Below are 25559 nucleotides of genomic sequence, written 5' to 3'. Positions count from 1 at the left end.
ACACTGATAACCAACTGATCTTCGACAAACCAAACAAAGTGGGGAAAGGACACCCTTTTCAACAAATGGTGCTGGGCTAATTGGTTATGCACATGTGGGAGAATGAAGCTGGATCCTTATCTCTTACCTTATACAAAAATCAACTCAAGATGGATTAAGGACTTAGACCTAAGATCTGAAACTGTAAAAATTCTAGAAGATAACATTGGAAAACCCTTCTAGACATTGGCTTAGCAAGGATTTCATGACCAAGAACCCAAAAGCAAATGCAATAAAAACAAAGATAAATAATTGAGACTTAATTAAACTAATGAGCTTTTGCATGGCAAAAGAACAGTCAGCAGAGTAAATAGACAACCCACAGAGTGGAGAAAATCTTCACAATCTATACATCTGACAAAGGACTAATATCCAGAATCTACAACTCAAATCAGTAAGAAAAAAACAATCCCATGAAAAAGTGGGCTATGGACATGAATAGACAATTCTCAAAAGAAGATATACAAATGGCCAACAAATATATGAAAAAATGCCCAACATCACTAACAATCAGGGAAATGCAGATCAAAACCACAATGTGATACCACCTTACTCCTGCAAGAAAGGCCATAATCAAAAAATCAAAAAACAGTAGATGCTGGTGTGGGTGCAGTGAACAGGAAACACTTCTACACTGCTGATGGAAATGTAAACTAGTACAACCACTATGGAAAACAGTGTGGAGATTCCTTAAAGAACTAAAAGTAGAACTACCATTTGATCCAGCAATCCCACTACTGGGTATCTACCCAGAGGAAAAGAAGTCATTATTCAAAAAAGATACTTGCACATGCATGTTTATAGCAGCACAATTCACAATTCCAAAATCGTGGAACCAACCCAAATGCCCATCAATCAACAAGTAGACAAATAAACTGTGGTATATTTATGCCACGGCATATTACTCAGTCATAAAAAGGAGTAAATTAACACATTTGCAGTGACCTGGATGAGACTGGAGACTATTATTCCAAGTGAAGTAACTCAGGAATGGAAAACCAAAGATTGTATGTTCTCACTGATATGTGGAGCTAAGCTATGAAGATGCAAAGGCATAAGAATGATACAATGGACTTTGGGGACTTGGGGGTAAGGGTGTGGAGGGGGCAAGGAATAAAATATTACAAATAGGTGCAGGGTATACTGCTCGGGTGGTGGGTGCACCAAAATCTCACAAATCACCACTAAAGAACTTACTCATGTAACCAAATACCACCTGTCCCCTAATAACTTGTGGAAAATTTTAAAAAAGGAACTTACAGAGGCCAAAGGCATGCCCATGTATATAGTACTTGATTTATAATAAAGGTGACACTGAAGAACAATGAAGATGGGCCAGGTGCAGTGGCTCCTACTTGTAATCCCAGAACTTCTGGAGGTCAAAGTGGAGGATTGCTTGAGCCCAGTAGATCAAGACCAGCCTGGGAAACATAGCAAGATTTCATGTCTAATTAAAAAAAAAAAAAAAAAAAAAAAAAAAAAGTTGAGCGTGGCATGTTGTGCCTGCTGTCCCAGCTGCTCACGAGGCTGAGGTGGGAGGATTGTTTGAGCCAGGGAGGTTGAGGCTGCAGTGAGCCATGATCGTGCCATTGCACTCCAGCTGCGGTGACACAGCAAGACTCTGCTCTAAAGAAAAGATGGTCATTTTAGGCCAGGCGTGGTGACTCACACCTGTAATCTCAGCACTTTGAGAGGCCTAGGCAGGCGGGTTACCTGAGGTCAGGAGTTCAAGGCCAACATGGTGAAACCCCATCTCTATTGAAAATACAAAAATGAGAGAACAGCAGGAGTCGACTGAGGTTGAAAGGCTGCTGGAGCAGGACTAGAAAAGGGGAGCGCTGAGAGACCGGTCAGAGGACCTGACCGCTGACCGCTGACCCGAGGCTGCGTGCCCAGGAAAGAGGAGGTAGAGACGGAGTTCCAACCATGTTAGCCAAGATGTTCTCGATCTCCTGACCTCGTGATCCTCCCGCCTCGGCCTCTCAAAGTGCTGGGATTACAGACTCTACTCTTTGGAAGCAAGTCCCTAGCACAGCCCACACTCACGGGTGTTAAGCTCCATCTCATTGAGAGTTGGTCAAGAATGATTATCATAAAGAAATATTGAGGGAGGAGCCAAGATGGCCGAATAGCAACAGCTCCGGTCTACAGCTCCCAGCATGAGTGACGCAGAAGACGGGTGATTTCTGCATTTCCATCTGAGGGTATTCCAACAGACCTGCAACTGAGGGTCCTGTCTGTTAGAAGGAAAACTAACAAACAGAAAGGATATCCACACTGAAAACCCATCTGTACATCACCATCATCAAAGACCAAAAGTAGATAAAACCACAAAGATGGGGAAAAAAACAGAACAGAAAAACTGGAAACTCTAAAAAGCAGAGCGTCTCTCCTCCTCCAAAGGAAGGCAGTTCCTCACCAGCAAAGGAACAAAGCTGGGCGGAGAATGACTTTGACGAGCTGAGAGAAGAAGGCTTCAGACGATCAAATTACTCTGAGCTACGGGAGGACATTCAAACCAAAGGCAAAGAAGTTGAAAACTTTGAAAAAAATTTAGAAGAATGTATAACTAGAATAACCAATACAGAGAAGTGCTTAAAGGAGCTGATGGAGCTGAAAACCAAGGCTCGAGAACTACGTGAAGAATGCAGAAGCCTCAGGAGCCGATGTGATCAACTGGAAGAAAGGGTATCAGCAATGGAAGATGAAATGAATGAAATGAAGCGAGAAGGGAAGTTGAGAGAAAAAAGAATAATAAGAAATGAGCAAAGCCTCCAAGAAATATGGGACTATGTGAAAAGACCAAATCTACGTCTGATTGGTGTACCTGAAAGTGACGGGGAGAATGGAACCAAGTTGGAAAACACTCTGCAGGATATTATCCAGGAGAACTTCCCCAATCTAGCAAGGCAGGCCAACGTTCAGATTCAGGAAATACAGAGAACGCCACAAAGATACTCCTCGAGAAGAGCAACTCCAAGACACATAATTGTCAGATTCACCAAAGTTGAAATGAAGGAAAAAATGTTAAGGGCAGCCAGAGAGAAAGGTCGGGTTACCCTCAAAGGGAAGCCCATCAGACTAACAGCAGATCTCTCGGCAGAAACTCTACAAGCCAGAAGAGAGTGGGGGCCAATATTCAACATTCTTAAAGAAAAGAATTTTCAACCCAGAATTTCATATCCAGCCAAACTAAGCTTCATAAGTGAAGGAGAAATAAAATACTTTACAGACAAGCAAATGCTGAGGATTTTGTCACCACCAGGCCTGCCCTAAAAGAGCTCCTGAAGGAAGCCCTAAACACGGAAAGGAACAACTGGTACCAGCCGCTGCAAAATCATGCCAAAATGTAAAGACCATCAAGACTAGGAAGAAACTGCATCAACTAACGAGCAAAATAACCAGCTAACATCATAATGACAGGATCAAATTCACACATAACAATATTAACTTTAAATGTAAATGGACTAAATTCTCCAATTAAAAGACACAGACTGGCAAATTGGATAAAGAGTCAAGACCCATCAGTGTGCTGTATTCAGGAAACCCATCTCACGTGCAGAGACTCACATAGGCTCAAAATAAAAGGATGGAGGAAGATCTACCAAGCAAATGGAAAACAAAAAAAGGCAGGGGTTGCAATCCTAGTCTCTGATAGAACAGACTTTAAACCAACAAAGATCAAAAGAGACAAAGAAGGCCATTACATAATGGCAAAGGGATCAATTCAACAAGAAGAGCTAACTATCCTAAATATATATGCACCCAATACAGGAGCACCCAGATTCATAAAGCAAGTTCTGAGTGACCTACAAAGAGACTTAGACTCCCACACATTAATAATGGGAGACTTTAACACCCCACTGTCAACATTAGACAGATCAACGAGACAGAAAGTCAACAAGGATACCCAGGAATTGAACTCAGCTCTGCACCAAGTGGACCTAATAGACATCTACAGAACTCACCACCCCAAATCAACAGAATATACATTTTTTTCAGCATCACACCACACCTATTCCAAAATTGACCACATACTTGGAAGTAAAGCTCTCCTCACCAAATGTAAAAGAACAGAAATTATAACAAACTATCTCTCAGACCACAGTGCAATCAAACTAGAACTCAGGACTAAGAATCTCACTCAAAGCTGCTCAACTACATGGAAACTGAACAACCTGCTACTGAATGACTACTGGGTACATAACGAAATGAAGGCAGAAATAAAGATGTTCTTTGAAACCAACGAGAACAAAGACACAACATACCAGAATCTCTGGGACACATTCAAAGCAGTGTGTAGAGGGAAATTTATAGCACTAAATGCCCACAAGAGAAAGCAGGAAAGATCCAAAATTGACACCCTAACATCACAATTAAAAGAACTAGAAAAGCAAGAGCAAACACATTCAAAAGCTAGCAGAAGGCAAGAAATAACTAAAATCAGAGCAGAACTGAAGGAAATAGAGACACAAAAAACCCTTCAAAAAATCAATGAATCCAGGAGCTGGTTCTTTGAAAGGATCAACAAAATTGATAGACCACTAGCAAGACTAATGAAGAAAAAAAGAGAGAAGAATCAAATAGACACAATAAAAAATGATAAAGGGGATATCACCACCAATCCCACAGAAATACAAACTACCATCAGAGAATACTACAAACACCTCTACACAAATAAACTAGAAAATCTAGAAGAAATGGATAAATTCCTCAACACATACACTCTCCCAAGACTAAACCAGGAAGAAGTTGAATCTCTGAATAGACCTATAACAGGAGCTGAAATTGTGGCAATAATCAATAGTTTACCAACCAAAAAGAGTCCAGGACCAGATGGATTCACAGCCGAATTCTACCAGAGGTACAAGGAGGAACTCGTACCATTCCTTCTGAAACTATTCCAATCAATAGAAAAAGAGGGAATCCTCCCTAACTCATTTTATGAGGCCAGCATCATTCTGATACCAAAGCCGGGCAGAGACACAACAAAAAAAGAGAATTTTAGACCAATATCCTTGATGAACATTGATGCAAAAATCCTCAATAAAATACTGGCAAACCGAATCCAGCACCACATCAAAAAGCTTATCCACCATGATCAAGTGGGCTTCAGCCCTGGGATGCAAGGCTGGTTCAATATACGCAAATCAATAAATGTAATCCAGCCTATAAACAGAGCCAAAGACAACAACCACATGATTATCTCGATAGATGCAGAAAAAGCCTTTGACAAAATTCAACAACCCTTCATGCTAAAAACTCTCAATAAATTAGGTATTGAGGGGATGTATTTCAAAATAATAAGAGCTATCTATGACAAACCCACAGCCAATATCATACTGAATGGGCAAAAACTGGAAGCATTCCCTTTGAAAACTGGCACAAGACAGGGATGCCCTCTCTCACCACTCCTATTCAACATAGTGTTGGAAGTTCTGGCCAGGGCAATTAGGCAGGAGAAGGAAATAAAGGGTATTCAATTAGGAAAAGAGGAAATCAAATTGTCCCTGTTTGCAGACGACATGATTGTATATCTAGAAAACCCCATTGTCTCAGCCAAAAATCTCCTTAAGCTCATAAGCAACTTCAGCAAAGTCTCAGGATACAAAATCAATGTACAAAAATCACAAGCATTCTTATACACCAACAACAGACAAACAGAGAGCCAAATCATGAGTGAACTCCCATTCACAATTGCTTCAAAGAGAATAAAATACCTAGGAATCCAACTTACAAGGGATGTGAAGGACCTCTTCAAGGAGAACTACAAACCACTGCTCAAGGAAATAAAAGAGGATACAAACAAATGGAAGAACATTCCATGCTCATGGGTAGGAAGAATCAATATCGTGAAAATGGCCATACTGCCCAAGGTAATTTATAGATTCAATACCATCCCCATCAAGCTACCAATGACTTTCTTCACAGAATTGGAAAAAACTACTTTAAAGTTCATATGGAACCAAAAAAGAGCCCGCATCGCCAAGTCAATCCTAAGCCAAAAGAACAAAGCTGGAGGCATCACACTACCTGACTTCAAACTATACTACAAGGCTACAGTAACCAAAACAGCATGGTACTGGTACCAAAACAGAGATATAGATCAATGGAACAGAACAGAGGCCTCAGAAATAATGCCGCATACCTACAACTATCCGATCTTTGACAAACCTGAGAAAAACAAGCAATGGGGAAAGGATTCCCTATTTAATAAATGGTGCTGGGAAAACTGGCTAGCCATATGTAGAAAGCTGAAACTGGATCCCTTCCTTACACCTTATACAAAAATCAATTCAAGATGGATTAAAGATTTAAACGTTAGACCTAAAACAATAAAAACCCTAGAAGAAAACCTAGGCTTTACCTTTCAGGACATAGGCATGGGCAAGGACTTCATGTCCAAAACACCAAAAGCAATGGCAACAAAAGACAAAATTGACAAATGGGATCTAATTAAACTAAAGAGCTTCTGCACAGCAAAAGAAACTACCATCAGAGTGAACAGGCAACCTACAAAATGGGAGAACATTTTTGCAACCTACTCATCTGACAAAGGGCTAATATCCAGAATCTACAATGAACTCAAACAAATTTACAAGAAAAAAGCAAACAACCCCATCAAAAAGGGGGCAAAGGACATGAACAGACAGTTCTCAAAAGAAGACATTTATGCAGCCAATAGACACATGAAAAAATGCTCATCATCACTGGCCATCAGAGAAATGCAAATCAAAACCACTATGAGATACCATCTCACACCAGTTAGAATGGCAATCATTAAAAAGTCAGGAAACAACAGGTGCTGGAGAGGATGTGGAGAAATAGGAACACTTTTACACTGTTGGTGGGACTGTAAACTAGTTCAACCATTGTGGAAGTCAGTGTGGCGATTCCTCAGGGATCTAGAACTAGAAATACCATTTGACCCAGCCATCCCATTACTGGGTATATACCCAAATGACTATAAATCATGCTGCTATAAAGACACATGCACACGTATGTTTATTGCGGCATTATTCACAATAGCAAAGACTTGGAACCAACCCAAATGTCCAACAATGATAGACTGGATTAAGAAAATGTGGCACATATACACCATGGAATACTATGCAGCCATAAAAAATGATGAGTTCATGTCCTTTGTAGGGACATGGATGAAATTGGAAATCATCATTCTCAGTAAACTATAGCAAGAACAAAAAACCAAACACCGCATATTCTCACTCATAGGTGGGAATTGAACAATGAGATCACATGGACACAGGAAGGGGAATATCACACTCTGGGGACTGTTGTGGGGTGGGGGGAGGGGGGAGGGATAGCATTGGGAGATATACCTAATGCTAGATGACGAGTTAGTGGGTGCAGCGCACCAGCATGGCACATGTATACATATGTAACTAACCTGCACAATGTGCACATGTACCCTAAAACTTACAGTATAATAAAAAAAAAAAAAAGAATAAAAATACAAAAATTAGCCAGGCACATGTAATCCCAGGTATTCGGGAGGCTGAGGCAGGAGAATCGCTTGAACCCAGGAGGCGGAGGCTGCAGTCAGCCAGGATCATGCCACTGCACTCCAGCCTGGGTGACAGAGCAAGACCTCATCACAAAAAAAAGAAAAGATGGTCATTTTAATAAACAGTGCCAAAGTCAACTGGATAGCCATGTGAAAAAGTTTCCTACTTGATACTGAGGCAGGAAAATAGGGTCTGGAGGCAGGCAACATCAGGCCAATTCACACTTCAGCTATAACAGGAAATATCCTCTCCATAGGGCGTATGCCGTAAATTGCCTTGTAACTTTACTTCATCCTCTTCATTTACATAGGGTGTACCCCAAGTAGAGGGTAAACTCATAAAAACTCTGTAACAGGAACTTTGAGCCCCTATGCTCAGAGCTGCTTCCACACTGTGGCGTGTAGTTTCATTTTCTATAAATCCCTTCATTCCTTCCTTGCTTTGTGCGTTTTGTCCAATTCTCTGTTCAAGATGCCAAGAACCTGCACACGCTCCACTGTTAACAATACCATACATAAAAATCCCTTCCAGATAGACAGGCTACATGTGAAAAGGCTTCTAGAAGATAACATAGAATTAGGTAAAATTTTTCATAAAGATCATGTTGGGGCTCAAAAAAATACCCCAAAATATGCAGCTGTAGACTTCAAACTGAGAGCACCTGGAAAGCAGCAAATACAGGCAGTGCTTTCTCCGAAGTTTCACTTACTTGATTAAGAGAAGTTCCCCCAGGAGGAATGCTGTTGTCTGTCACAAACCCTGCCCTCCTTCCTGGGATCTACATTAACCAGACTCCTATGGAAACAGAGGAAACTAAAAGGTCTCCACACTCAGGATACCACACCAGACAGACTTTTCACCTATTCTGAAGGCTGCTACCCGAGGGACTTTTTTCTGCATAAGAGCCTTTGTTCCCAGTGCAGTTCCTCCCCTCACTCTCCCATAGCCTGTCGCCATTACCATCCAGGGGCCTTTAAGCTCCTGTTTCTTTCTGCAGCTCAAATTGCTAGCAAAGCTTCAACCACCTGGCTCTTCTGTGAGTCTCATATTTCGTGGACTCCTGTGCATACGCACATCATCAGGCTGTATGCCACTGTTCCTGCTAATCTGGCTACTGTCAAGTTTATTACAGAGACTCAAATTATCGGACCTTCAGGGAAAAGAGAGAAAGTTCAGAACTCCCCTGCAACCAAAAACATTACCCATAAAGGAAAATACTGATAAACTGGACTATAGCAAAATTAATCATTTTTATTCAAATAATCATTCAGAGAATACTGGGTAGAATATGACCAAATAACTTTGGTCCATAATATAAGAATTCCTACAAATCAGTAATTTTAAAAAAGAAGACAGGTAACCCAATAGAAAGCTAGGCAAGAGACCTGAGCAGGCCCTTTCCCAAAGAGAACAACTAAATGACCAGTATTAAAACATGAGAAGATGCTCTTCCCTACTTAGGCATTACGGAAATTCACATTACAAACACCATGAGATACTACTACACATCTATCAGAAAGACAAAGTTTTTAAAAGCTGACACGATAGTAAGTACATGGAAGTGTCAGAGGGGTTTGAAAAAGAGCAACTCCATCTTGAATAGGAGCTGGGAAAAAAGGCTGAGACCTACTGGGCTGCATTCCCAGAGAGTGAGGCATTCTTAGTTATAGGATGAAATAGGAGGTCAGCACAAGGTACAGGTCATAAAGACCTTGCTGATAAAACAGTCTGCAGCAAGGAAGCTGCCTAAAACCTACTAAAACCAAGATGGTGACAAGAGTGACCTCTGGTCGTTCTCCCACTGCTACACTCCCACTAGCGCCACAACAGTTTACAAATGCCATGGCAATATCAGAAATTTACCCTACATGGTCTTAAAAAAAAAAAAAAAAAGGAGGCATGAATAATCCGCCCCTTGTTTAGCATATTATCTAGAAATAACCATAAGAATGGGTAACCAGCAGCCCTCGAGCTGCTCTGTCTATAGAGTAGCCATTCTTTTATTCTTCTACTTTCTTAATAAACTTGCTATCACTTTACTCTATGGACTCGCCCTGAATTCTTTCTTGCACCAGATCCAATAACCCTCTCTTGGAGTCTAGATCAGGACTCCTTTCCTACAACAGAAGGATGGGAAACAACTGGAACATTCATCCACAGCTGGCAGAGTGTAAACTGATATAGCCACTGCAAAATTTTTAGCAGTATCTCCTAAAACTGTACGTACACTCTATAAAGCACTTGCACTCCCAGATACAGATCAAATTAAAGTACACACGTGTGCACCAAAAGGTAAGTACAAGAAAGTTTAGGGCCGGGCACAGTGGCTCATGCCTGTAATTCCAGCACTTTGGGAGGCCGAGGCAGGCAGATCACCTGAGGTCAGGAGTTCGAGACCAGCCCAGCCAACATGGCAAAACCCCGTCTCTACTAAAAAAAATTAGCCAAGCGTGGTGGTGGGCACCTGTAATCCCAGTTTCTTGGGAGGCCCAGGCAGGGAGAATTGCTTGAACCCAGGAGGTGGAGGTTGCAGTGAGCTGAGATTGCGCCATTGCACTCCAGCTTGGGCAACAAGAGTGAGACTCCATCCCCCCCAAAAAAACAAAAAAAAAAGTTTATAATGGCATTACTCATAATGGACCCAAGCTTGGAAGAACCTGAATGTCAGCCACCAGCAGAACAGATAAACATATTGTGCAATATTAGTAAAACTGAATGCACACAACAACAAACAAACCACGGCCATGTGCAACACCATGGATAGAACTCACAAGTCTAAAGCTGAGAAAAGAAGCCAAAAGAAAAGATCGCATTTATAAAGCGAATAATAGGAAAACTAATCTATAGTGTAAAAAGTCAGAATAGGAGATACCTTTTGCTTGAGCCCAGTGGATTGAGCTGGGTGTGGCATGTGTGCCTCCTGTCCCAGATACTCAGGAGGCTAAGGTGGGAGGATCGCTTGAGCCAGGGAGATTGAGGCTGCAGTGAGCCATGATCATGCCACTGCACTCCAGCTGGGGTGACAGAGCAAGACTCTGTCTCAAAAGACAAGATGGTCATTTTAGGCCAGGCTCGGTGGCTCATGCCTGTAATCCCAGCACTTTGGGAGGCCAAGGCGGGCAGATGACCCTGTCTCGAGAGGAGGTAAGAGCAGCAACTAGAAGGAAACATAAGAGAGGCTTCTGGGTTGCTGGTCATATCCATTTCTTAGGTGTTAACTAGGTGAAAATTTTGAGTTGTTCGTTCATGATCTCCTTACCTGTATGCCTCTTATACCACAATAAAAAAAAATTAAGTATGAGACTAACATAATAGAGCTTAAAATGTGCAGAAATTGAGGGAGCTCGCCCAATGAAACCATTACTAAACAGATACCAAAAAGATTTCAGGCAGGAAGAAAATGATCTCAAGTGGAAGATCTGGGATATAAGAAGAAATGAAGAGCAGGAAAAAGACAGGTGAATATATGGATAAAACTAAACAAATGTGAAACGTATAAAATAGAAGTAATGTCCCATGAAATATAAAAAGAAAAATGATAAAATATATCAAAACAACTTTGATGGATCACAAGATAATTATGCTGAATAAAAAAACTCAATCTCAAAATATCAGACAGTGTATGGTTTCATTTACATGTGTTCTTGAAATAAAGTTATAGAGATGAAAAACAGATTAGTGGTTGCCAGGGGTTAGGGAGTGAGGAACGTGTTTGTGACTATAAAATGGGTAACACAAGGGATCCATCCTTCTGATGGAACTGTTCTGTATCTTGACGATGGTAATGGTGATTAGGTATCTAATCTATGTACACGATAAAATTTCATAGAACTAAATACACAAAAAAAACTAAAAGTACACATAAAACTGGTGAAATCTGAACAAGGTAGTTACGCAAGATGTTACCATTGGGAGAAACTGAGTGGAGACTATATGGGATTTCTTTATATTCTTAGAACCGCCTGTGAATCTGCAATTATGTCAAAATAAAAAGTTGAAAATATACCGTAGTAGCATAACTCAAGAGGAGTTTAATGCGATGAAAGTATTCTTAAGTTATCCTATCACCCAGGAGGAGGATAAATTTTAGACTTTCATAATTTAAATATGCACATTTAAATTAGCATGACAGTTACTAAAAGAATATAAACAAAGACTAACTTAAAATGACTAGAGAAGAAAAAATATCCCACCAATTGAAAAGAAGGCAAGAAAGGAAAAAAAGAAACATAAGTAGGATAAATAGAAAGTGACAAAATGACACAAACACATATGCATGTACATACACACCACTCACCATCTATACAGAATCCAAGTATGTCAGAATACAAATACATGCAAATGGACTAAGTAATCCAGTTAAAGATGGATAAATTGTTAAAATCTCATTCCATGCTATTTTTAAGTCATATTTAAAATACAAAGATATTGAATGATTTTAAAAGGTATTAAAATACGTATCAGAGGAGCCGGGCTTGGCAGCACATGCCTATAATCCCAGTGACTCAGGAAGCAGAGGTGAGAGGATCACTTGAGACCAAGAGCTCAAAGACCAGCCTTGGCAATATAGCCAAACTCTATCTCTAAAGAAATAAAAACAATTATTTGGCGGTGGTGGCACACATCACTCTGAAGACTGAGGTAGGAGGATCATTTGAGCCCAGGAGTTCAAGGCAGCAGGGAGCCACAGTCACGCCTGTGAACAGCCCCTGCACTATAGCCTGGGCAGCACAGTGGAAAAAAAAGTACACACACACACGTGAAAGATACACAGTGCAAAGTCTAACCAAAGTTACTATAGCTATATCATACATAATGTTGAAAGCATACATAAATGAAGGAAAACATTTCATTTTGATAAAAGTTCAAATTAAAAAAAGATGTATTTTTTTTAATCATATGCACCCAACTACAGCCTCAAAAAGCAAAAGTTGACAGATGAGGAGACAGACAAATCCATGCTTCTAGTAGGATATTTAATATATCTCTCAGTAAATAAAGTATAAAAATAATTAGGGAGGATGAAGATTTAAAATTTTAAAAAAAAAACTCAATGCAAACATATAGAACATGAGATTTAACTACAGAAATAGACTTCCCTTCAAGAAAATGTGGACAAGTTCAAAAATTAACCATATAGACGAGTGTTAGGTAACAAATTTCTAAGAAAGTGGACAGATCACAATTTCTGGTAACAATTTTAGAAACTTTCTAAAAGTATACTTTTAAATAGCCCATAGCTTGAAGATAAAATAAGGCAAATTCATCATCAGTTCTACATATTAAAAACTGTAGGATATAATTAAATACATTCATAAGGGGAAAATGATAGTCTTTTTTTTTTTTTTTTTTTTTTGAGATGGGGTCTCACTCTGTCACCCAGGCTGGAGTGCAGTAGCACAATCTTGGCTTACTACACTCCACCTCCTGGGTTCAAGTGTGCCTCCCACCTCAGCCTCCCGAGTAGCTGGGACCACAGGCTCACACCACCATGCCTGGCTAATTTTTTGTGTGTTTGGTAGAGATAAAGTTTCACCATGTTGTCCAGGCTGGGGAAATTTATAGTCTTAAATGAAAACATTAGAAAAGGAACTTGGAAAAAACATCAACAGACTGGGCACAGTGGCTCACGCCTGTAATCCCAGCACTTTGGGAGGCCGAGGCAGGTGGATCACGAGGTCAAGAGACCGAGACCATCCTGCCCAACATGGTAAAACCCCATCTCTACTAAAAATACAAAAATTAGGTGGGCGTGGTGGTGCACACCTGTAGTCCCAGCTACTTGGGAGGCAGAGGCAGGAGAATCGCTTGAACCCGGGAGCTGGAGGTTGCAGTGAGCCAAGATTGTGCCACTGCACTCCAGCCTGGTGAAAGAGCGAGCGAGACTACATCTCAAAAAAAAAACAAAAAAAAACTAAGCATCAGTCAATAAATCAGACAAAGAACAAGTTAAATTCAAAGAAAGAAAAAGGAAAAACATAACAAACAAATGAAATACAAAAGAAACACACAATAGAATCAGCCAAGCTAAAACTTGTGGGTTTTTTGGTTTTCAGATAGGGTCTCATTCTGTTGCCCAGGCTGGAGTGTAGTGGCTCAATCACAGCTTACTACAGCCTCCCCCTTACAGGCTCAAGCGATCCTCCCACCTTTGCCTCTCAAAGTGCTGGGATTACAGGTATGAGCCACCATGCCCTGCTAAAACCTGGTTCTTTAAAAATACATTATAAAATTCACAGACCTTTAGCAAGATTTGTCAAGAAAAAGCAGTCAAAAAACAATCTTGCACAGGAGGACTGTACTACAGATAGAAAGACTCTGAAAGGAAGTCATAACTTGCAGGCCAAGAACGATGGCTCACACCTGTAATCCCAGCACTCTGGGAGACCGAAGTGGGAGGAATGCTCAAGTTCAGGAGTTTGAGACCAGCCTGGGCAACATGGCAAAACCCTGTCTCTACCAAAAATACAAAAATTAGCTGGGCATGGTGGCAAGTGCCTGTGGTCCCAGCTACTTGGGAGGCTGAAGCAAGAGGGTGGTTTGAGCCTGGGAGGTGGAGGCTGCAGTGAGCCATGATTGTACCACTGTACTCCAGCCTGGGCAACAGAGTGAGACCCTGTCTCAAATAAACAAATTCATAATGTAAAATTATGAATACCTTTATGCCAACAGACTTTAAAGCATAGATGAAAAATCTTTTTTTTTTTTTTGAGACAAGGTCTCATTCTGTCGCCCAGGCTGGAGTGCAGTGGCACAATCACAGCTCACTGCAGTCTCGACCTTCCAGGCTCAAATGAACCTCCCACCTCAGCCTCCCAAGTAGCTCACACTACAGGCACCCACCACCACACCAAGCTAATTTTTATTTTTTTTGTAGAGATGGAGTCTCACTATATTGCCCAGGCTGGTCTTGAACTACTGTAGTCAAGTGGTCCTCCCACCTGAGCCTCCCAAAGTGCTGGGATTACAGGCATAAGCCACCATACTTGGTGAGATATGAATTTTTGGGAAAAAAAATCAAAATTGACTCAAAAAGTAGAAAAAAATCTTACATAGATTAAATATATTGAATCAGTAATGAAAAAACTTGCCATAAAGAAATTTCCAGGCCCAAGTGCCTTCACCAAAAAGTTCCATGAAACATACAAGAAAAAGAGAAACCAACCAACCAAACAAAAAAAACTCTGCCACTAACACAAACTGAGAGAATAAAAAAAGACTCCCCAGTTCATTTTATAAGGTTAAAATAAAAATAACCTTGATATCAAAACCCAACAAGGCAAGTGCAAGAAAAAATATTTATAGGCCATCATTATTCAACGTGGATCAGAAATTATTCTTAAGATGTACTGGCGAGGTGTGGTGGTCATGCCTATAATCCTAGTACTTTGGGAGGCCCGAGTGAGAGGATGGCCTGAGCTCAGGAGTTTGAGACCAGCCTGGGCAACAAGGCAAAATCCTGTCTTTATAAAAAATACAAAAATTAGCTGGGCATGGCAGCACACCTATAGACCCAGCTATTCGGGAGGCTGAGGTGGGAGGATCACTTGAGCCTAGCAGGTTGAGAATGCAGTGATCCCTGATCATGCCACTGTGCTCCAGCCTGGGCAACAGAGTGAGACCCTGTCTCAAAACAACAACAGAAAGATGTACTGACCACCTGTGATGCTGGCCAGGATGGCGTATGTATGCTACGGCCTGTCATTTCCACTGATCACAATTTGAAACTCTGGACAAAATATAAATAGCAATGATCCAAGTACTCTGAAAAGTAACCAGCAGACAGGTTGGGAAACGTCAAAACCTGAAGAATTATCTGGATGACGGTGGTGAGAGATCATATTCTGGGTCATAAAACAAACCCTAAAGTTAAACAATTAAAATTCAGTGAATTATTTTCTCTGATGACAGAATTAAACTAGGAATCTAGAACATTTCTAGAACATCCCCAAATATGAGAAGTTAAATGGCGTACTTCTAAATGGCCCATAGGTCAAAGAGAGTATCTTAAGAAAAATTGGAAAACAGTTTGAACTTAATAAATATGACATCATCTTATAAAAATATGTGCTTACAGGGCAATTTATAGCACTAAATTATGAGAAATGAAGCATCAAATCAATAATGTAAGCATTTACTTTAAGTAAAAAAAGAACCAAATAAACTCAAATCAGGCATAAGAAAAACAGACTAAATCAGTAATATTTAAACAAAAACAGTAAAGGAAAAAAATTCAACAAAATCCAAAGTTGGTTCTTTGCAGGGGTGGTGGGAGGTGGAAATCAATCAAATGAGGAAGCCTCTAGCAGACTGACGAAGGAAGAAGAGAAAACACAAATTACCAATACCAGAAATGAAAGGATTATTACAAATCCTGTAGACACTAGAAGGCTAGAATGGATACTACAAAAAAAAAACAAACAACTATATGCTTCTAAATTCTACAAATTAGGTGAAATAGACCAATTCCTTGAAAGACAGACTACCAAAACTCAAGAAGAAACAGACAGCTTGAATACCCCTGTATTTATTAAAGAAACATAAGTGGCACAGCACTTTGGAAGACAATTTGGCAGGTTCTGATAAAGTCAAACGTACACGGACCATGTGACTCGGCAATCCTACCCTTAGGCATTTGCACAAGTGAAATGAAAACCTATGCTCAGACAAAAAGCACCTTGTGAATTCCAATCCACTTATAATTTACCAAAAAGTGAAAATAGTCCATATTCCTCCAATGACAAACCAATAAGCAAACCATGTAGTATTTATACAATGGATTACTATTTGGCAATAAAAAGGAATAACTGTTGATACAGTACATGAAAGTAGCCAGACTCAAAGGCTACATCCTGAACGATTCCATTTGTACAAAATTCTGAAAAAAAAGCAATGCTAGAGGAACACAGATCAGTGATTGCCAGAAGTTTACAATGGAAGGTTTTACTATAAAGGGCAAGGTAATTTTTGGAGTGATCATATAATTTTGTAATCTACCAAAAACAAACATAATAAATGGGCAGATAAGTTCACGGATTGGAAAGTTCAATATTGCAAAGGTCTCCCAAAAATGACCTATCAATTTAATCCCAGTGGAAATTCCAACCAGTTTTGTGAAGGCTGCTAAGTCAACCCTAAAATGGCCAAGAATAGACAAGATCACCGGAGAGGAAGCAGGAAGGTGGACACAAATATCTTCTGATTGATGAGTGAAATCACTAGAAGGACAGCAAAAATACAAGCCAGAATTTCTAAAGCACCACAAAAGAACACTAGTTAGTAGTGCATATAGGTATCTCCCAAATTTGTTGTAAACATAGGCTTTTAAAAAAATATTAGAAACTGATATTTAGAGATATAAACTCATATTAAACCTTTTAAAAAACAAATTCTAATCAAGGGCCTCACCTAATTTCATAAAAGGTTGTACAGAACCAACCATTGCTGCAAACGATGTGCTGCCCTGAGATGTGAGGATCCCAGTGGTCCCTCTGGGTCAACAGCAGCTACAGCGGCTGAGCCCAAACTCTGATACATTATCTATCTACGATCATTATTTTTAACAATTTATATCAATGCTACCCATAAGTCACAGAGAAGCAGAAATGTTTATGTGGCCTCCTGCCAAAAATAATCACTTGCACTTATTTCTAGTACTCCAGAAGACAGTATTAGAAGTTTTTCAATTTAGAAAAACATTTACAGCAAAGAAAAAAATCTCTGTAAATTTCCTGCTTAACCAATCTAGTGAATTGTGATGAGCCATATAAATTCATTTAGCCACCTTATGAAAGACTTAATCCAAAGTCACTTCTAACTTCTAGAAGAGCTAATGTATTATAATCACAGTTGTGAAAGACTCAAAGGCCAGAAATGTCAAGGTTTGGTCTATATCTTAAGTCCAGAAAAAAAAATAAAAGCAACATGTACAGGCCAAATGACTGCCAATTTTTTCGGCCTATGTCATCTTTCTTCACTATAGCCTGAAATTACATTTCATGTTTGACAATTCTCAGCAAGGAGACAAAACAAGCTTATGAGTAAAATAACAGAAAGCAGAGCCACAGAGAGTATGAGAGACAGGAGTCATCTCCCAAGTCCAAGTTCAACCTCTGTATTATTAGACAGGGCCTCAGTGTCTTTGAACTGCAAGGAATTAATATTGATTGTAGCATGAGTAAAACCTATCTTCTACTCATCATGAAAAGTCACAGTCGTTTTGTTTAAAGACTCCAGAATTATTATAGGCAGAAACAAATAAGAAGGTTACACACCTACTGTTTGGTGAAACGAGGAATCAGGCATGAGCATTCCCAAGAGAATACAATTACAAAAGTAAAATCATCTAGAGTTTTTGGGCTGCTTAAAAAGCCCAGAAAGAAGTGCCAAATGAGAAAATAATCAAATTCAGTGGAAAAACTCACTTGAGGGTATCATGGTCAGCTGCGTTTCCACCCCTTTGTTGCACTTCAAATCCTGTGTATTCCACAAAAACTTGCTCCTTTCTAAAGGCTGTGGTTCACGTTCAACAGAATAGCAGCAACCACCATGAGCCTGAGGGCTGGCTAGTCTTTAGTATTCTGCCTTATTCAAAGAAATGAGTCTTTCCCTCATTCATAAAGATCTCCCAGGTCCATTACAAAAAAAGAAGCAGCAGCCAGGCGCAGTGGCTCACACCTGTAATCCCAGCACTTTGAGAGGCCAAGGGGGGGAGGATCACCTGAGGTCGAGAGTTCAAGACCAGCCTGGCCAACATGGTGAAACCCCAACTCTACTAAAAATACAAAAATCAGCCGGGTGTGGTGGTGTGTGCCTGTAATCCCAGCTACTAGGGAGGCTGAGGCAGGAGAATTGCTTGAAACCAGGAAGCGGAGGTTGCAGTGAGCCAAGATCATGCCACTGCACTCCAGCCTGTGGGACAGAGCAAGACTCTGTCACACACACACACAAAAAAAAAAATTCTTACCTCCTGGAAGTATTTTACTAGTGTTGGTTTCTATTTGACATTAAACACTTCCCCAGGCCAATGCATTAGCAGTTAGCTCCTTACTGAATATTATCTGTAGCAAACAGTAGCTGACTCCTAGCTCTCTTCAGTGAACTTGAATTTAAATTTATAGAATTCTCATGACTTCTATTTCATCTTGAAACCCAGAGACTCCTTCCCTTTCCTAGTGATTTACCTCTCAATTATATGTAGACTGAACCAGTCCCAGCCATCTTTAGTTGGTCTCTATTCAAACGTACTTTTGTTCCTTGATTACATCTTCAATTATTTTAGTTATTCTGAGATTCTCCCCTGCAATTTCTCCATCTAGGGCATAAAGAGTGCATGAATAACATTATAAAGGCTATTTAAGACTTCAAATAAATAATCTTTCCGAGCCTCAGTTTCCTCATCTGTGAACCAGGAATAATATTTACTGAACAAAGTTGTTCTAAGGATTAGTGAAATATATGTAAAGCACTTAGCATTTAATAGGTGATCAAATGGTAAATGGTGCTTATAAAATGTCTTTATCATGGTAAAGTATATATAACTATATATATATATTTTTTTTTGAGATGGAGGCTTGCTCTGTCACCAGACTGGAGTGCAGTAGTGGTGCGATCTCAGCTCACTGCAAACTCCGCCTCCCGGGTTCAAGGATTCTCCTGCCTCAACCTCCCAAGTAGCTGGGATTACAGGTACCCGCCACCACACCTAGCGAATTTTTGTATTTTTAGTAGAGACGGGGTTTCACCATGTTGGCCAGGATGGTCTCGATCTCTTGACCTCGTGATCTGCCTGCCTCAGCCTCCCAAAGTGCTAGGATTACAGGCGTGAGCCACTGTGCCCAGCCCGATTTTAACCAGTCTTAAATGTACAGTTATTGGCATTAAGTGCATTCACGTTGTTGTACAACCATCACCACCATCCATCTCCAGAACATTTTCATCATCCCGAAGTGAAACTCTGTACCCAGTAAGCAATAAGCCCTCATTCCTCTCTACCCCAGCCTCTGGCAACCACCAAACTACCTTGTTTTTTTCTTTTTTCTGACAGGGTCTCACTCTGTCGCCCAGGTTGGAGTACAGTGGCATAATCATAATTCACTGAAAGCTTGAACCCCCAGATTCGAGTGATCCAACCCACCTCAGCCTCCCCAGTAGTTGGGACTACAGGTATGTTCCACCACACCTGGCTTTTCTTTTTAAAGTAGAGATGAGGTCTCACTATGTTGTCTAGCCTGGTCTTCAACTCTTGGGCTGAAGTGATCCTCCCGCCTTATCCTTCCAAGATGTTGGGATTACAGGAATGAGCCACCGGGCCTGACTGCCATTCTACTTTGTTTCTATGAATTTTACTGATCTAGGTATCTCATATAAGTGGAATCATATGTAAGGGAGGAAAAATATTTTTCCTCCACCCTTCTAATTTCTTGGCTGGGGCTCTTGTACCAAAAGACAGATTAACAAGAGAAAAGCATACACATTTACTTAAGTTTTATATGACACAGAAGAAATTGACTTTTCTGGAAGTAACTTGATATAACCAGGAACCTTTGTAAGGAAATAAAGACCTGAAGAAACAGTTAAACCTATGTCTTTGTATATTAGTTTCATCAAAAGACTAAATTACAACAAATTAGGTTTTATATTAAGTTTATCAGAGGACAACAAATTTATAGATTTAATTGGCTTTTATTCATGATTCATGAATCTGGGCACCTTCCACTCTACAAAACAGAATGAGAGCTCCCACTGGGCAATAGCAGAACCGCAGGTTTTATGAGGTAGGAACAAGGAAACAGAATATAAAAACCTGATTGGTTAACATCAAGCTACTTCAGTTACTTTTTTGTAATGGTTAAAGCAGAGGGGACTTTCTTCTTCCGCTGATTCAAGTAGACTGGAATCTCATGTTTTCAGGAAAAACTGGTCTGTTTGGGGATCTATCTGCTTCCTTAAAGTTTCAGTTTGATGACACAGCATTTAGCATAAGTAACTCCATTTTGATTTGGTCTGATCTGTTGAGGGCTAGTGCAGGAAATCAGCCCAAAAGAATGGCCTCCCATAATTTTTAACAGTTTGATGAAAAGTGGAGAGAAGCAGAAAATTGTGAGAGGACAAAAAGGGGTAGGAGCTAAGCGTAGTAAACTGGGAGGAACAGCAGGACGTATCATTCAGATTCCTTTCAGCGTTATCTTCAGAGAGAAGGATGCTCCTTCCTCCAGGGACAGGGAGGGCACCTCTCACCCAAGGGCCTTGTAACCTGCGTCAGAGAAGAGGGTGGGAAGGTCAGAGTGTCCTTCCTGTCATTTCTGAGATTCCTTCAGCTTCAAACATTCAATATGCTAAGGTGGCTATTTTGGAGATTATCAAGAAGCTGATCACATAAAATACTTGTTCTTTGGTGACTGGTTATTTCACTTGGCATAATGTCTTCCAGGTTCATCCATGGTGTAGCATGTGTCAGAATTGCCTTTCTCTGTAAGGCTGAATAGTATTCTACTGCATATAGTGTATATGTACCATATTTTGTTTATTCAATTTGCAGATAGACACTTGGCTTGCTTCCACCTTTTGGCTATTACGGATAATGCAAATGGTATATTTTAACTACAGATTTTTTTTAAATCAAATAGACATAAACAATCAAAAGAATTTATCCTACGCCCACAGAGAAGGCAGATGGGGTCCCTGATCGATTACAGGGGTTCTCTTTTTAAAATGCCTTCTTCATAAACCTATGTGAGGGGAATACTGACAGTACCTACTTTTTATAGATGACAATTCTATTTAAGAGCCCTCATGTCTGGGTGTGGTGGCTCATGCCTGTAATCCCAGCACTTTGGGAGGCCAAGGCAGGTGGATCACGAGGTCAAGAGATAGAGACCATCCTGGCCAACATGGTAAAACACATCTCTACTAAAAATGCAAAAATTAGCTGGGCGTGGTGGCATGCACCTGTAGTCCCTGCTACTTGGGAGGCTGAGGCAGGAGAATCGCTTGAAGCCAGGAGGCGGAGGTTACAGTGAGCTGAGACTGCACCACTACTGCACTCCAGAGCCTGGTGACAGAGCAAGACTCCGTCTGAAAAGAAAAAAAAAAAATTCTCATTACTTTCTCATATTACAGAGGAGCTACATATGACAATTAACTAAACTGAAGAAACAGACAAACTGCTAATTTCAAGCAGTTATTACAAACTGTCAAGTTAATATAGGCAGCAACCTGCAGTTTGAAAATGCCAATCACTACAAATCACAGGGAAAACATCTGTGCTTCAGTGGAAACACTACACATTGTTTAGATCACACTCCTTCAGACTTTTGAGATAGGATCTCCCTCCATCACCCAGACTGGAATGCAAGGGTATGATCCTGGCTCACAGCAACCTCCACTTCCCTGGCTCAAGGGATTCTCCCACCTCAGCCTCCTGAGTAGCTGGGACTACAGGCTCATGCCATCATGCCCAGCTAATTTTTGGAACTTTTTTTGTAGAGACAGGGTCTATGTTGCTCAGGCTGGTCTCGAACTCCAGGGGTCAAGTGATCTGTCTACCTCAACCTCCCAAAGTGCTGGGATAACAGGCGTGAGCCACCGTCCCCAGCCCCTTTAAGGTTTTCTAGTCTAGCCTTTCACCTGTTTTATGGTATGTGAAGTTGAAAAGAACAGATAATGCAAATGATTCTTGTTTATAAACATGCAAATCAACCTGCCTTGGAAAGCCAATCCTTCTCCATGTGGCAAAGCCACTTATGCATCAGTTTCCAGTTTATTTCAATATTCTGAGTAATAGATGTGTCCATCCCTTTGGGTTCCCTTTTGAACTGGTTGTAACATCTCACTGCTCACTTCATTAATAAAATATTTAACATTTATATCTATATGAATGATAGTTTTCCCTGTTTTTGAAAAGTTACCCTTTAACAAATGTAACATGCACAGGTGAGTTAACGCCATGCTTCTCAAAGTGTGGCCTATGGAAAGAGCAGCCTGGCAGTCCCCTGCAGTATTTTTGACAGAAATGCACAACACTGGGCACCAACTCAGGAGTGTGGAGTTGTAGCCGGATCCCTTTCACTGACACATTAGCCACCCTAGGTTAATACACATCACTGACCAGCCTCAAGGAGTAGGAGTGCTGGATCTACCAGTCTCTCCCGACCATTCCCTGGGCTTTGTCAAGTGCTCTCTGCCTGCCAGCTCACTCTCGGATCAGATGGGGCCTCCCTGCCAGCAGTTCTACCTCATCCCCTCCGCACCTAAGTCAACCCCGGAGTTCAGACCTCACTTCTGATCTCCACCACCCCTCCTCCTCTTCTACAGTGACTCAAACCTTCAGGCAGTGAAAATAAGCTCACAAACTAGGAGACTACAGCTTCAGACCACACATTTTCCACTGAGCCAATATCTGAGCAAAAACTAGTTTTCTGGAGTTGGGGGGGATGAGGAAGATTTGATATTAAAAGTGTCCTTGGTGGCCTTTCAAAGCTCAACATCATCTACCAAAAATTTTATTCCTTTTTCATTTCTGTTAGGGAATGTTTAGTTTTTCCTCTTTGATAATGAAAATATGGTTAACAAACATTGCTTTGGACCAATCTTCCTTTTCACAAATCACTGAGGTGTGTCTATCCACAAGTTCTCAGTCCAGCCTACATTTTCCAGTCTTCCATTTACCTATTCAACCAATACCTGAGTGCCTGTCATGTGTCCTCCCTGCGAACACGCTGGTGACAGCGTGAGCAGGCAGGGCTGGTTCCTGTCCTCATGAAGCTTACACTACCTGAGGCTGGGGTGTAGAAACTGACACATAAAAAGACCACTGAGACTTAAAAAAAAATATATATATATATATATATATAAGGCATACAAAGATGCTGAGCTGGAGCTTTGGAAAATGAAGAAAAAGTAATACAAATTTAGAATGTGACATCGAGGAATGAAGACCATCACTTAACATATCCTATGTTTAAAAAATCTAATGTCCATAGGAAGTTGTCTGGGAGGCGGGCAGGGTTTCATACTGTAATGAGTACTTAGAAAGTTTAGGAGAGTTCTAATGGTTCTTAATTTAAGAATTATAAGAGGTAGATTCAGGTAGAGAGAGATTCCCATGATATTCACTGCTGGGTGGAGAAGGAGATCCATCCCCCTCCACTCACAAACATCCTCTTTGTGTTTTTACTCGACAGTCCTTCATTTAGCTGATCCATCTGTATTTATATTTGTTCTCTTCTGGATCTTGTTTCATAGTCAATATCAAGTGTTTTTGTGTAAACTGCCTGGTCTTGACAGGCCAGGCACAAAAGTAGGCACCATTCACACAGCATTGCATTTAATCTTCACAAGACCCCTGCAAGGTGGGTCTCAGCCTCCCCGATATAGGTGAAGCAGGAGGCTCAGGGCTGCTACAACTTGCCCCCAAGTCCCAGAGCTGGTATACAGCAACCCAGATTGACGGATTCCAATACCCATCCATGCTGCCTTGCCTAACCATGTTGTTGGTGCCAAAATTTTGTAAATTAACCCAGGTTTATCTAAAATTAACTCAAAGTTAACATACACTATTTGGAAGTAGTGGTGGCAATGACTTATCAGAGAACTTTTAAGAGAAACAGCTGTGGCAAACGAGCCTGAGTCACACTGAAGTTATCTGTAATCAAGTTACCAACGGACAACTGATGAGTGAATGCAGCTGAGCGCCAGGACTCACGACAGCTGTCTGTTTCATAAACACGCCCTCCTTCCTCCTTTTGGCCTACTAAAGGGTTTAGGTGTCATGCAGAATGAGTTTGGGTGTCATGCAGCATTTAGGTGTCACCTGAGTTTAGGTGTCATGCAGAATGAGTTTGGGTGACATGCAGCGTTTAGGGGTCATGCAGAATGAGCAACAAGCAAAATGTAGGTGCAATCAGATAAGGGTGGAGAATTACCAGTATCTTTAGAATCACCTGTTGGGCATTTCTGTTGATAATCACCAATTCAGAACAGCAAGGACTGAGAAGCCACAAGATTCCCTTAAAAGGCCTCATCCATTTGCATACTTTTCTGTTTTCAGGAAACAAAAATTATGTTTTGTGGGCTCACAGTCAATAGATTTTTGTTCTGATTTGTATTTCCATGATACATAATTTTGTGGTTTCTTAGAAGTTTAAAGAATTCTGAATGTATATGCTAACACTGATTCACATTAAAGCTAAGCAATAGGCTGGACACAAGGGCTTACGCCTGTAATCCCAACACTTTGGGAAGCCGAGACGGGCAGATCACTTGAGGTCAGGAGTCTGAGACTTGCCCGGCCAACATGGTGAAAGCCCGTCTCCACTAAAAACACAATTAGCTGGGCATGGTCGTGGGCACCTGTAATCCCAGCTACTCGGGAGGCTGAGGCATGAGAACTGCTTGAACTCAGGAGGTGGAGGTTGCAGTGAGCCAAGACTGGGCCACTGCACTCCAGCCTGGACAACAGAGCAAGCAAGACTGTGTCTCAAAAAAATAAAAACAAAGGTAACCACTATATATTAAGTAGATGATTGAATATTTTAACCAAGGGTGTAAATTATTAACCAGGATATTTAAAAAGCAATGAATTGAAGTTGCTGACATTAAGAGAGCTGTTTCTTTCCCTAAAGTTTTAATCTCAAAAACACACACACACACACACACACACACACACACACACTTTGGTGGTGCCAATAAAAAGGAAACAAAAATAAAATGGAGAAATGGAGGTAATGATGATCCCCAAGCTAAAGGAAGAGGAGGAGGGGGGTAGATACATGTTATTTTCGTTCTTTCCTATTTCACTCTTCACTGGAAAAGCACTTGAGTTACAGTTTGTGATTCTGTTAGTCCTTCAATATGGTAAAACAAACAGGTTTATCTCATGTGCAAATAATCGATGAGGAGTGGCTGCCTCCAAGAGCCTGGGTAATGTTGACCTTAGTGGGAAGGATCTGAATCAGCTGCCAGGGCCACACACGTGCTGTTTGTTGATCCCGC

At 40.7% G+C, this 25559-nt stretch overlaps 1 protein-coding gene across 12 annotated transcripts in view; it reads right to left on the bottom strand.

Moving 5' to 3' along the window:
* Positions 1–25559, bottom strand: part of FANK1 (fibronectin type III and ankyrin repeat domains 1) — a 173541-nt gene that overhangs the window by 132307 nt on the left and 15675 nt on the right. For 3 of the 12 annotated variants that reach the window (XM_063710575.1, XM_055353010.2, XM_063710576.1), the window contains exon 2: positions 18749–18879. The exons of the other annotated variants lie outside the window; for them this stretch is intronic. The gene's annotated coding sequence lies outside the window, so the exon portion shown is untranslated. The remainder of the gene's footprint in view (positions 1–18748; positions 18880–25559) is intronic. 12 annotated transcript variants of the gene reach the window in all.

Source organism: Gorilla gorilla, chromosome 8, assembly GCF_029281585.2.
Source record: "Gorilla gorilla gorilla isolate KB3781 chromosome 8, NHGRI_mGorGor1-v2.1_pri, whole genome shotgun sequence".
In the NCBI taxonomy this organism is placed as follows: domain Eukaryota; kingdom Metazoa; phylum Chordata; class Mammalia; order Primates; family Hominidae; genus Gorilla; species Gorilla gorilla.
The sequence above is the reverse complement of the archived record's forward strand: the minus strand, read 5'-3'. Positions and strand labels throughout refer to the sequence as shown.